The 13,684-nt window shown below is 34.3% G+C and overlaps 1 protein-coding gene across 17 annotated transcripts in view; it reads right to left on the bottom strand.

The window, feature by feature from the left end:
- Positions 1 to 13,684, bottom strand: part of LOC118898312 (nuclear autoantigen Sp-100-like) — a 75,371-nt gene that overhangs the window by 42,634 nt on the left and 19,053 nt on the right. Inside the window, exon 2 of one of the 17 annotated variants that reach the window (XM_036858541.1) lies at positions 2,830 to 2,924. The exons of the other annotated variants lie outside the window; for them this stretch is intronic. The gene's annotated coding sequence lies outside the window, so the exon portion shown is untranslated. The remainder of the gene's footprint in view (positions 1 to 2,829; positions 2,925 to 13,684) is intronic. 17 annotated transcript variants of the gene reach the window in all.

The following is a 13,684-nucleotide window of genomic DNA, read 5'->3' as shown; positions in this document are numbered from 1 at the left end:
TCAGGACAACTTCAGACATGTAGGGCTGAGAAATTTTACTTTACAAACATCCATTTTGAGTGTTTTCCTAAAATTTTCTTTATTTCCTTTATGCATATGTCAATACGTATATTTAAGGTTTAAAAATACAGTTTATACGTGCTCTAAAATTTTTATGCAATCGTTATTTTCCTTTCCATCCACATCACTGTGCCCACTCCTCCTGCATAATCCATTTTAATAACCTTGCATGTATTCTTTCCTAAATTCTCCATAAGCATATAAATCCATCTACCTATTTCTATAACCTACCCATATCTTTCAGGGGTTTTACTCATCATATTATATTAAAATATTATATAATTTTCTTTGAATTACAAATTGTCTTCTGCATCAAATTTGTCTTCACATTAATACCTTGCAAAATATTCTCTAAGTCATCTAGTGTGGTTCTAGCTTGTTTATTTATTTATTTTGTCAATGTATAATATTGAACAGCACACACCCACTCTTAGGAAAATACAATATGATGGATTTTGGAAAAACAGGGAAGTAATCCAGTAATGAGGAAGATGTGAAAATTAGAAACCAGTGGATCCAGTTATGGATCCAAGTTGGCAGTCCAGTAACAGATGGAGAACATGAACATCTCAGATTGGAACAGGTGATGATTAGAGCATATAAATAAGTGCAATGAATGACAACAATGTCATAAGGGAAGGGAGGAGGGAATTGGGAATACTCTGCTATAAGGTACCTGTGCTACAGGGGAAGTGGTATAAATGTGTATTGCAATGTCTAGACAACCAACAAAAACATTTAAAAAGAAGTATAATTGATATGTTAATAGAAGACTAAGATGGACTCATATAAAATGCTAAATTAAAGCTAGAGAAGGCAGAAAAAGAGGGGGGAAAAGGAGACAAAGAACAAATACAATGAATAAAGAACAGTTACAAACATGGTAATATAATCCAGTATATCAATAATTATTTTCAGTGTGAATGGCCTAAATACTCCAATTAAAAACAGAGATTGTCAAAGTGACTGAGAAAACAAGACCCAATCTTATATTGTCAATAAGAAAAAAACAAATATGAAGATGCGGGTTAAGAATGGAGAAGGAGATACCATGTCAACACTAATCAGAAGAAAGATAGAGTAGCTATATTATTTCCAGAGAAAAAAGACTCAGGACAAGAAAAAATATTAATTAAGAGAAAGAGAGCATTACATATGATAAAGGGGTCACTTTTCCAAGAAGACATAACAATCCTTAATGTGGTATTTACACACGATAAACACACAGCAACTAATTGTGTAAGGGAAAAATTGATAGAACAGTAATAGAAATAGACAAATCCACTATTCCAGTTGGATACATGAACAGCCCTCTTTTAGTCATTTATAGATCAAGCAAGTAGAGAAGCCATAAGAATGTAGTTGACCTGAACATCACTACCAATCAACTTGATCTGTTTGACATTTTTAGAATACTCCATCCGACCACAGCAGAATACACATACTCCTCAAGAACACATGTAATAATCACCCTTACCAAGATAGAATACACTCTGGGCCATAAAACACACCTTAAATTTAAAAGAATAGAAATCATAAAAAGTATGTTCTCAGAAAAAAGGAGTTAAACTACAAATAAATAACAGAAAGGGGTGGGAAATTCCCCCAAATACTTGGGGATTTAAAAATACACTCTTAAATAACACGTGGGTCAAGAAAAAGTCTTAAGAGAAATTTTAAAATATTTTGAACTGAACAAAAATAAACTAAACTACAACTTATCGAAATTTGTGGGATGCTGAAAAAGCAGTGACTACAAAGAAATGAATTCCATTGAATATATATATTATTATGTATATATTAGAAAAGAAGAAAGATGTAAAATCAATAATATAAGTTTCTCCTATTGGAAACTGGAAAGAAAGAGCAACTTAAGCTTAAAGCAGTAGAAGAAATGAAATAAAAGAGCAAAAAGCAATGAAAGAGAAAATTCCACAAAACCTAAAACTTGTTCTTGGAAAAGATCAATAAAATTGATAAACTTCTACCCAGACTAACTAAAGAAAAAAAGAGAAAGAAGTCACAAATTACCAATATCAGAAGTGAAATTAGGATCATCACAACTGATTTTATGAACATTAAAATGATAACAAAGGAATACTATGAACAAATCTGTTCCCCAAAATTTGATAACTTAAATAAAATTGACCAAATCCTCGAGAGATACAAACTATCAAAACTCACACAAGGAGAAATGGACAGTTTGAATAGGCCTATATTCATTACAAAATTGAAATAGTAATTAATAACTTTGAAAAAAGTAAGCACTAGGCCCAGGGGATTCCACTGGTTAATCCTACCAAACATTTAAGGAAGAAATGATACCCATTCTCCACATTCTTGTCCAGAAAATAGAAGCAGAGAGAACACTTCTTAATTCCTTCTATGAGCCCAGCACTACTGCAATACCCAAAGCAGGTAAAGACAAACTACAGATCAATATCTCTCATGAATATAGATGTAAAAATCTTCAAGAAAATATTAGTAAATTGCATTCAAAAGTGTAAAAAAATATGTAGCATGACCAAGTGTAACTTATTCCAGATATGCAAGCCTGGTTCAATATTTGAAATCAATCAGTGTAATCCACCATATCAACAAGTAAAAGAAAAAAATTTGGATGATCATATCAATTGATATGGAAAAGTCATTTAACAAATTCCATCACTTTTTCATGTAAAAACCCCTAGAAAACTAGAAATAGAGAGGAACATCTTCAAAATGAGAAAGAATATCTATTAAAACATCTATAGCTAGTATCATACTTACTGTTGAAAACCTGCACACTTTCCTCCTAGGATGAGAAACAAGGCAAAGATGTCCTCTTTCACTATTCCTATTCAACACTGTACTAGAAGGCACAGCTAGTGCAAAAAAAGGAGAAAAGGAAATTTAATGTACAGAGTTTGGGAAGGAATAAAACTATCTTTGTTTGCAGATAACATGACTGTTTATATGTAGAAAATCCCAAAGAATTCACATGCACACAAAATCTGGAACTAATAGTTAAGTATAGAGAGGTTGCTGGACACTAGGTTAACATACAAAGATCAATTGCTTTTGTATATACCAGCACTGAAAACTCGGAATTTGAAATGCAATAAGACAATAACATTTACAATAGCACCAAAAATATTAAATACTTAGGTATGAATCTAACAAAATATATACAGAATCTATATGCAGAAAATTACTCTAGAAAGAGAAGAATTTTATTTTGCAAAATAATATAATAGTAACGACTTCGATGTAAAATTTCAAATTTTATAAACAGTGTTGAGCTTAGTGGTAAAGGAAAATTCTTATTAAATTATTTCTTTTAAACATGAAATTCGAACAATATGGTTTCAAATTCACCACCAAAAAATACAGAAAAATAGATTAAAAATTATTTTGAAAAGTCGAAAATAACCACTGGTTGAGTGAAATCAGACTCTAATAAAACCTTATGAAAGACTAAAAAATAATATAAAAAGGAAATATAGCTTGCATTTTTAGAGAGTAAAAAATCAAGGAAACTAATAGGAATTTAGTAACAGAAAAAAACAAGTATGAAAAATACATTATTAAAAACACTAAATGTAAATGAAAAAATAATGGTATTGAAAGGCACAGGATTAAAAATAGAATCCAATAAGAGACACAAGAAAGACAAAGTGACAAAAAATTTGTTAAAATCAAAGATAGGCAAGTTATGGTATTCAGATATAAACAAAATAAAAAATAAGGGTATTTATATTCATCTCAAAGCAAAATCCAAAGAACAAATAATGGGGCAAATGTTTTATGAATATTGAGAAACAATTCACCTCTAGTGTTTGACTCTTCACGTATTCAAAAAATGATCAAAATATACAGGCTCTGGATAAATTAGCAAGAAAGATTTATTATTTAATCTTGTGACCTAAAAACACAGAAAATTTTCTCTCAATGTCCTTTAAATGCATATCAATACAGATCATAATCTTGACCATAAATGAAGTCTCAATAAGTTAGAATCAGTAGATGCTAAATAGGCTGCACGTTAAAGAAAATAAACCACACAGAGTTTTATAAAACAAAACAAGGACTAAGATAAAAACCACAAGCCTCAAGGGTCAGTAAGTGGCGAGAGCACCGGAATCACAACTAGCTGCTGAACAATCATCGACAGGAAGGTACTGGAACTCACCAAAAAAGATACCCCACATCCAAAGACAAAGGAGAAGCCACAATGAGACGGTAGGAGGGGTGCAATCACAGTAAAATCAAATCCCATAACTGCTGGGTGGGTGACTCACAGACTGGAGAACAATTATACCACAGAAGTCCACCCACTGGACTGAAGGTTCTGAGACCCACGTCAGGCTTCCCAACCTGGGGGTCTGGCAACGGGAGGAGGAATTCCTAGAGAATCAGACTTTGAAGCCTAGCGGGATTTGATTACAGGACTTTGACAGGACTGGGGGGAACAGAGACTCCACTCTTGGAGGACACACACAAAGTAGCGTGTGCATCAGGACCCAGGGGAAGGAGCAGTGACCCCATAGAAGACTGAATCAGACCTACCTGCTAGTGTTGGAGGATCTCCTGCAGAGGTGGGTTGTGGCTGTGTCTCATCGCAAAGACAAGGACACTGACAGGAGAAGTTCTGGGAAGTACTCCTTGGCGTGAGCCCTCCCAGAGTCCACCATTAGCCCCACCAAAGAGCTCCTGTAGGCTCCAGTGTTGAGTCGCCTCAGGCCAAACAACCAACAGGGAGGGAACCCAGCCCCACCCATCAGCAGAAAAGCTGATTAAAGTTTTACTGAGCTCTGTCCAGCAGAGCAACAGCTAGCTCTACCCACCACCAGTCCTCCTATCAGGAAACTTGCACAAGCCTCTTAGACAGCCTCATCCACCAGAGGGCAGACAGCAGAAGCAAAAAGAACAACCCTGCAGCCTGTGGAACAACAACAACATTCACAGAAAGATAGACAAGATGAAAAAGCAGAGGGCTATGTACCAGATGAAGGAACAAGATAAAACCCCAGAAAAACAACTAAGTGAAGTGGAGAGAGGCAACCTTCCAGAAAAAGAATTCAGAGTAATGATAGCGAAGATGATCCAGGACATAGGAAAAAGAATGGAGGCAAAGATCAAGAAGATGCAAGAAATGTTTAACAAAGACCTAGAAGAATTAAAGAACAAACAAACAGAGATGAACAACACAATAACTGAAATGAAAAATACACTAGAAGGAATCCATAGCAAAATAACTGAGGCAGAAGAACAGATAAGTAACCTGGAAGACAGAATGGTGGAATTCACTGCTGTGGAACAGAATAAAGAAAAAAGAATGAAAAGAAATGAAGACAGCCTAAGAGACCTGTGGGACAACATTAAACGCAACAACATTCGCATTATAGGGGTCCCAGAAGGCGAAGAGAGAGAGAAAGGACCAGAGAAAATATTTGAAGAGATTATAGTCGAAAACTTCCTTAACATGGGAAAGGAAATAGCCACCCAAGTCCAGGAAGCGCAGAGAGTCCCATACAGGATAACCCAAAGAGAAACATGCTGAGACGCATAGTAAGCAAATTCGCAAAAATTAAAGACAAAGAAAAAGAGGGAGAGGACTCAAATCAATAAAATTAGAAATGAAAAAGGAGAAGTTCCAACAGACACTACAGAAATACAAAGCATCCTAAGAGACAATTACAAGCAACTCTATGCCAATAAAATGGACAACCTGGAAGAAACAGACAAATTCTTAGAAAAGTATAACCTTCCAAGACTGAACCAGGAAGAAATAGAAAATATGAACAGACCAATCACAACTAATGAAATTGAAACTGTGATTACAAATCTTCCAACAAAAAAAAAAACCCAGGACCAGATGGCTTCACAGGTGAATTCTATCAAACATTTATAGAAGAGTGAACACCCATCCTTGTCAAACTCTTCCAAAAAATTGCAGAGGAAGGAATACTCCCAAACTCATTCTATGAGGCCACCATCACCCTGATACCTAAACCAGACAAAGATACTACAAAAAAAGAAAATTACAGACCAATATCACTGATGAATGTGGATGCACAAATCCTCAACAAAATACTAGCAAACAGAATCCAGCAACACATTAAAAGGATCAAACACCATGATCAAGTGGGATTTATCCCAGGGATGCAAGAATTCTTCAGTATACGCAAATCAATCAATGTGATATACCATGATAACAAATTGAAGAATAAAAACCATATGATCCTCTCAATAGATGCAGAAAAAGCTTTTGACAAAATTCAACACCCATTTATGATAAAAACTCTCCAGAAAGTGGGCATAGAGGGAACCTACCTCAACATAATAAAGGCCATATATGACAAACCCACAGCAAACATCATTCTCAATGGTGAAAAACTGAAAGCATTTCCTCTAAGATCAGGAACAAGACAAGGATGTCCACTCTCACCACTATTATTCAACATAGTTTTGGAAGTCCTAACCACGGCAATCAGAGAAGAAAAAGAAATAAAAGGAATACAAATTGGAAAAGAAGAAGTAAAACTGTCACTGTTTGCAGATGACATGATACTATACATAGAGAATCCTAAAAATGCCACCAGAAAACTATTAGAGCTAATCAATGAATTTGGTAAAGTTGCAGGATACAAAATTAAGGCACAGAAATCTCCTGCATTCCTGTACACTAATGATGAAAAACCTGAAAGAGAAATTAAGGAAACACTCCCATTTACCATTGCAACAAAAAGAATAAAATACCTAGGAATAAACCTACCTAGGGAGACAAAAGACCTGTATGCAGAAAACTATAAGATAATGATGAAAGAAATTAAAGATGATACAAACAGATGGAGAGATATACCATGTTCTTGGATTGGAAGAATCAATATTGTGAAAATGACTATACTACCCAAAGCAATCTGCACATTCAGTGAAATCCCTATCAAATTATGAATGGCATTTTTTTCAGAACTAGAACAAAGGATCTTAAAATTTGTATGGAGACACAAAAGACCCTGAATAGCCAAAGCAGTCTTGAGGGAAAAAAAACGGAGCTGGAGGAATCAGACTCCCTGACTTCAGACTATACTACAAAGCTACAGTAATCAAGACAGTATGGTACTGGCACAAAAACAGAAATATAGGGCAATGGAATAGGATAGAAAGCCCAGAGATAAACCCACGCACCTATGGTCAACTAATCTATGACAAAGGAGGCAAGGGTATACCATGGAGAAAAGACAGTCTCTTCAATAAGTGATGCTGGGAAAACTGGACAACTACATGTAAAAGAATGAAGTTAGAACACTCCCTAACACCATACACAAAAATAAACTCAAAATGGATTAGAGAACTTAATGTAAGACTGGACACTATAAAACTTTTAGAGGAAAACATAGGAAGAACACTCTTAGACATAAATCACAGCATGATCTTTTTTGATCCACATCTAGAGTAATGGAAATAAGAACAAAAATAAACAAATATGACCTAATGAAACTTAAAAGCTTTTGCAAAGCAAAGAAAACTACAAACAAGATGAAAAGACAACCCTCAGAGTGGGAAAAAGTATTTGCAAACGATTCAGTGGACAAAGGATTAATCTCCAAAATATATAAACAGCTCATGCAGCTTAATATTAAAAAAACAAACAACCCAATCCAAAAATGGGCAGAAGACCTAAATAGACATTTCTCCAAAGAAAACATACAGATGGCCAAGAAGATGAAAAGCTGTTCAACATTACTAATTATTAGAGAAATGCAAGTCAAAACTACAATGAGGTATCACCTCACACCAGTCAGAAGGGCCATCATCAAAAACTCTACAAACAATAAACGCTGGAGAGGGTGTGGAGAAAAGGAACCCTCTTGCACTGTTGGTGGGAATGTAAATTGATACAGCCACTATGGAGAACAGTGTGGAGGTTCCTTAAAAAACTAAAAATAGAATTACCATATGACCCAGCAATCCCACTACTGGGCATAGACCCAGAGAAAACCGTAATTCAAAAAGAATAGCCAGGTCATGGAAGCAACATAAATGCCCATTGACAGACGAATGGATAAAGAAGAAGTGGTACATATATACAGTGGAATATTACTCAGCCATAAAAATGAACGAAATTGGGTTATTTGTAGAGATGTGGATGAATCTAGAGACTGTCATACAGAGTGAAGTAAGTCAGAAAGAGAAAAAAATATATCGTATATTAACGCATATATCTGGAACCTAGAAAAATGGTACAGATGAACTGGTTTGTAGGGCAGAAATAGAGACACAGATGTAGAGAACAACATCTGTCAACAAATATATGGGTTGTCTCCATATTTTGGAAATTGTGAATAATGCTGCAGTGAACATGGGGGTGCATATATCTCTTCCAGATCCTGATTTCTATTCTTAAAGATAAATACCCAGCAGTAGGATTGCTGGATCATATGGTAGTTCTATTTTTAATTTTTTTGGAACCTTCATATTGTTTTCTACAGTGGCTGCACAACTCTATCAGTGTACAAGTGTTCCAATTTCTCCATATCTTTGTCAATACTTGTTATCTCCAATTTCTCCATATCTTTGTCAATACTTGTTATCTTTGGTTTTTTGATAATAGCCATCCAAACAAGTGTGAGGTGACATCTCATTGTGGTTTTGATCTGCATTTCTCTCATGATGAGTGATGTTGAGCATTTTTTCACATACCAGGTAGCAATTTGAATGTCTTCTTGGAAAAATGTCTATTCATGTCCTTTGCCCATGTTTTTAAAAAATTGGTTGTGTTTTTTGTTTGTTTTGTTATTAAGTTGTAGGAGATTTGTGTATATTGGATATTAACCCCTTGTCAGATAGATGGTTTACAAATACTTTCTCCCGTTCCATAAGATGTCTTTTCATTCTGTTGATGTTTTCCTTTGCTCTGCAGAGCTTTTTAGTTTGATATACTCCCACTTGTTTATTTTGGGGTTTGTTGCCCGTGCTTTTGCTGTCAGATCCAAGAAATTATTGCCAAAAGCAATGCTAAGACTCCCCCCCCACTCCCACAATGTTTTCTTCAAACAGTTTTACAGTTTCAGGGATTTTTTTAAAAAACTATGTTTAAAATAGACCTTTTTTAAAGAGCAGTTTAGGTTCACAGCAAAATTGAGTAGAAAGTAGAGATTTCTCCTATGTCCTCTCCCCTAAACATGCCTAGTACACTCCATTACCAATGTTCCCCAACAGAGTGGTACATTTTTTACAATTATGAACCTACTTTGACACATCATCATCACTCAAAGGCCATAGATTACATTAGGATTCATTCTTGTACACTGTTGGCTTAGACAAATACATAATGCCATGTATCCACCATTATAGTATCATACAGAGTAGTTTCTCTGCTCTAAAAATGCTCTGTGCTCTGCCTGTTTATCCCTGCCCCAAATCCCTGGCAACAACTGATCTTTTTACTGTCTCCATTGTTTTGCCTTTTCCAGACTGTCATATGGTTGGAATCATAGTATGTAACCTTTTCAGATTGTCTTCTTTTATTTAATAACATGCATTTCCTTTTGGCCTGAATAGTATTCCGTTGTCTAAATGTACCACAGTTTATTTATCCATTCACTTTTTGGAGGACATTTTGGTTGCTTCCAAATTTTGGCAATTATTTATAGATTTTTAAAATTTAGATATAACTGGCATATAACATTACATTAGTTTCAGGGGTACATCATAACAATATGATATTTGTATATATTATGAAATAATCACCACAATAAGTCTACTTAACATTCATCACCATACATAGCTACAAATTTTTTCTTGTGATGAAAACTTTAAGATATACTCTCTTAGTATTTTCAAATATGCAATACAGTATTATTAACAAGAACCCCCATGCTCTACATTACAATAGTTTCAGGTCTTACAGTTAAGTCTTTAATCAGTTTTGACTTGATTTTTGTATATGGTGTAAGACTGGGGTCCAGTTATGTTTCTTATTCCTTCGCTCTGTGAAATTGGCTACTGCTTATACATCCGCATCTCATCTTTTGAAATGTCTGCTTGACATCTGGTGTTTGATATCCTCCCTTCTGTTCTCTCGTCCTTGCTGCTTTCTGCCATGTAACTCTCTGACATGATTTAGTGTTAGAAGGAGCACTGATAAATGCAGATGTGTTCAATCTGCCGGGTTTAACCAAAAGCATAGAAAAATTTTCTAAAGTGACCTGTCCTAGAATTCCTGAGATGATACTTATGTGGTAATATCACACTAATTTTTCATCCCCCCTTGGACTGGACTCACTAATATCTTTTTAAGGGATTTAATATTATGTGTTTATAAGCAACATTAACCTACAATTTTCATTTATCTTGTGTTTATCTGGGTTTGATAGCAGAAATATAGTAATCTCATGATGATTTGGGGTGATTTGAATTTTCTTAACTTATCGGAATAATTTACTTAATACAAGTATTCTCTGTTCCTTGAAGGATTGCTGGAAATTATTCATTAAACTGTTTGATGTCTAGGGGTGGGGGTGTTGGGGGGTGGGGAGAGGGCGGGGTTAGGGTAGGTCTGGAAGGACATTGTACATTTCTTCTACTACTTTTAGTTCTATTTAGTTCTCAAGTTGACTCAGGTTTGATCATTCCTATTTTCCTGAAAAGTAATCATTTTTCCTAGATTGTCATATTTATTGGTAGGAAATTATACACGGATTTTTTTAATATAAAATTTTAATCTTTTCTTTCACTAGAGACATATCCCTTTCCTTATTTCTGGTGTTGTTCATTTATGCCTTTCCTTTTGTTCTCTTGATCAAATGTTCCATTTTGTTATTCTTGTCCAAGAACCACCTTTTGGTTCTCTTGGTTCCATTATTCTTTTTTTTTTGTTTGATATTTAATTAAATACTGCTTTTAAAATTATATTTATATATTTTTCCCTTCCTTATTCTAGTCTTCAACGTTCTTGGGGGGATTATCTTGATTTCTTTTCCTAATACCTTGATTTAAAGTTAAATTCACTTTTCAACATTTCCTGTTTTCTAATAAATGGATTTTAGGCCATGAATGTTCACCTTTGTGCCCATTTGGGTATGTCTGTGGTTTTTGTATGCAGTGTTTTCATTGGAGTTTATTTCTTAATCATTTGTAATTTCTATTTTGATTTTCTCTTTAAACTAAGGAGTGTTTGGAAGGAGCTTTGAAAACTTCTCAGTGGATGGATTAGGGAAGGTCTTCCTTTGTCCTGGTTATTTATTCTGATCTTATCATATATGATTAGAAAATGTGTTCTTTAAGATTTTTTCACTTAAGAGTCTATTGTTATTTCTTTTGCAGCCTAATGCATGTCATTTTTGAGGCTTCTTCATGTTTGAAAGGCAATATATTGTAGTGATTAATAGTGTGGTAGCCAGTGCCAGACAGGAGGAAGGATAGAAGGTGAGGGGATAGGTAGGAAGGTGGGGAGGATGTTTTGAACTCCAGCTCTGCCATTGCATAGCTGTGGAGGTAGGGCAGCCTGAGTTCCCTACCTGTAGAATGATGTTGACAATAATGGTACCCATTTCATAGAAGGGTTATGAAGAGGAAATGTGTTAAACCAAGTATCAAGCACTTAAGAGTGTTAGTGGAGAGTGAACATCCAAAAATATCAGATATTTTTAAATTTGCTGAAACAAATTTTAACCGCTGCTTTTCACATCTATTTAATCCAAAGTGCTCATTATTTTATTCAAATCTTTTTAAAATTTAATTTTGGTTTACCAGATTTGCTAGCTTCTAACAGAGAACTGTTAATATTTTATACTCTAACCGTAGGATTTGAGGTTTTCCTGAACATCCATCAAACTTTCCCTTCAATATTCTAAGGATATTTTATTACAGATCATAACTTCTACCATTCAGTCTGGTAGAGTGTACATTTTATCAGTACGAAATAACCTGCATTCTTTGTAGTACATGTGAATCTAAATTTTATTTGTTTCTGAGGTTAGTTTTGCTACAGAGTGCTCTTTAACTTTGCAGTCATTTAATATGTCTCTTCCAATCCCTTTATTTTCAATCTCGTTGAGTTGTTTTATTTTTAAAAATAGCTGAATCTTGTTTCCTATCCAACATACATATTTCTATATTTTATGTCAGTTAATTACATTGACATTTATTTTGATCACTAGTGTGTATGTATTTATTCTTGCTATTTTAATTATTACTTAGTATTTTCAAGGATTTCTTATTATTCTCCCACCCTCTTTCTCACCTGTTTTTTGATTGATCACATTTCCGTGGCTCCATAATTTTCCACCAATACATTGGAAGTAATGTCTACTCTTTTTTTCAGTTGAATTTTTAATAAACAAACTTAGGTGTATATTATTCTCTCAATGTCAGGAGTTATTTGGTATCTTTTCTCAAGCTAAAAACTGAAACTTGATATTATTTCTCTCCTCTCTCTTCCTATTCCCATCATAAACTTTCTGAATCTTTGTGGTCTGAAAATATCTTCATTTTACTTTCATACATGCATGAGTACTTGTGTATGTTTAGAATTAAGGTTCAAAATTATTTCTCACTTAAAAATTAGGACATTTTCCTTCATTGTCTTCCTGCATTCAGTGTCGCAAATGAAAATTGCAACTTCCATCAGGTTTTCATTCCTTGTATGTCCATTGCTTTTACTTTCTGGAAACTTTATGATTTGTTTGTTATTTGTGATATTCTAGATTTTCACTAGAATGGTGAAATCCTAGGTATGGGATTTAAAAATTCATTCTCTGTAATGATGGGACTTTTAAATCTAAAGTTCTAGCTTCCATTCTGAGAATTGTTTTTCCCTCTTTTTATTTGATTTCCTCATTCTCATTCTTTCTCTTCTTCTGGAATTCCATTGGCAGAATGTTGAAACATCAGATTATGCAGCATATCTTAATTTTTTCACATTTTCCATTTCTTCTAACTAACCTTACTTCAACTGAGTCTATTCAGCTAACACACTTACCTTTGTTTTTATAAAAAAAAATTTTTTTAATGAGGTAAAATTTATATACCATAAAATTTGGCTGTTTTAAATTTACAATTCAATGATTTTTAGTAAATGTATAGAATTCTGCAATCATGAAAACAATCCAAATTTAGAACATTTTTATTACCCCAGAAAGTTTGCTCATGGCTATTTGCTGTGATTCCTGTTTCTATTCCCCAGCCCCAGGCAACCACTACTCTACTACCTGTCTCTGTATATTTCCTTTTTCTGGACCTTTCATATAGATGAAAGCAAAGATTATATGGTCTTTTGCAACTAACTTTTTTTCACTGGGCATAATGTCTTGGGGGTTCATCCATGTTGCCTCATGTATTAGTATTTCATTCCTTTTTATTGCTGAATGGTATTCCATTGGGTGGAATTATCACATTTTATTTATCCATTCACCAGTAATGGACATTTGGTTTGTTTCCACTTTTGGCTATTATGGAAAATGCTGCCATGAATATTTGCATACAAGTCTTTGTGTGGACATATGTTTTTATTTCTACATAGCTACCTAGGAGTGGAATTATTGGGTCATATGGTAACATTATTTTAGCTTTTTAAGAAACTGTTTTACAGTGCTTCCAAAGAACCATTTTACATTCCTACCACTAGGAATGTAAGGGT

Source organism: Balaenoptera musculus, chromosome 7 (assembly GCF_009873245.2).
Source record: "Balaenoptera musculus isolate JJ_BM4_2016_0621 chromosome 7, mBalMus1.pri.v3, whole genome shotgun sequence".
NCBI classification, from domain to species: domain Eukaryota; kingdom Metazoa; phylum Chordata; class Mammalia; order Artiodactyla; family Balaenopteridae; genus Balaenoptera; species Balaenoptera musculus.
The sequence above is the reverse complement of the archived record's forward strand: the minus strand, read 5'-3'. Positions and strand labels throughout refer to the sequence as shown.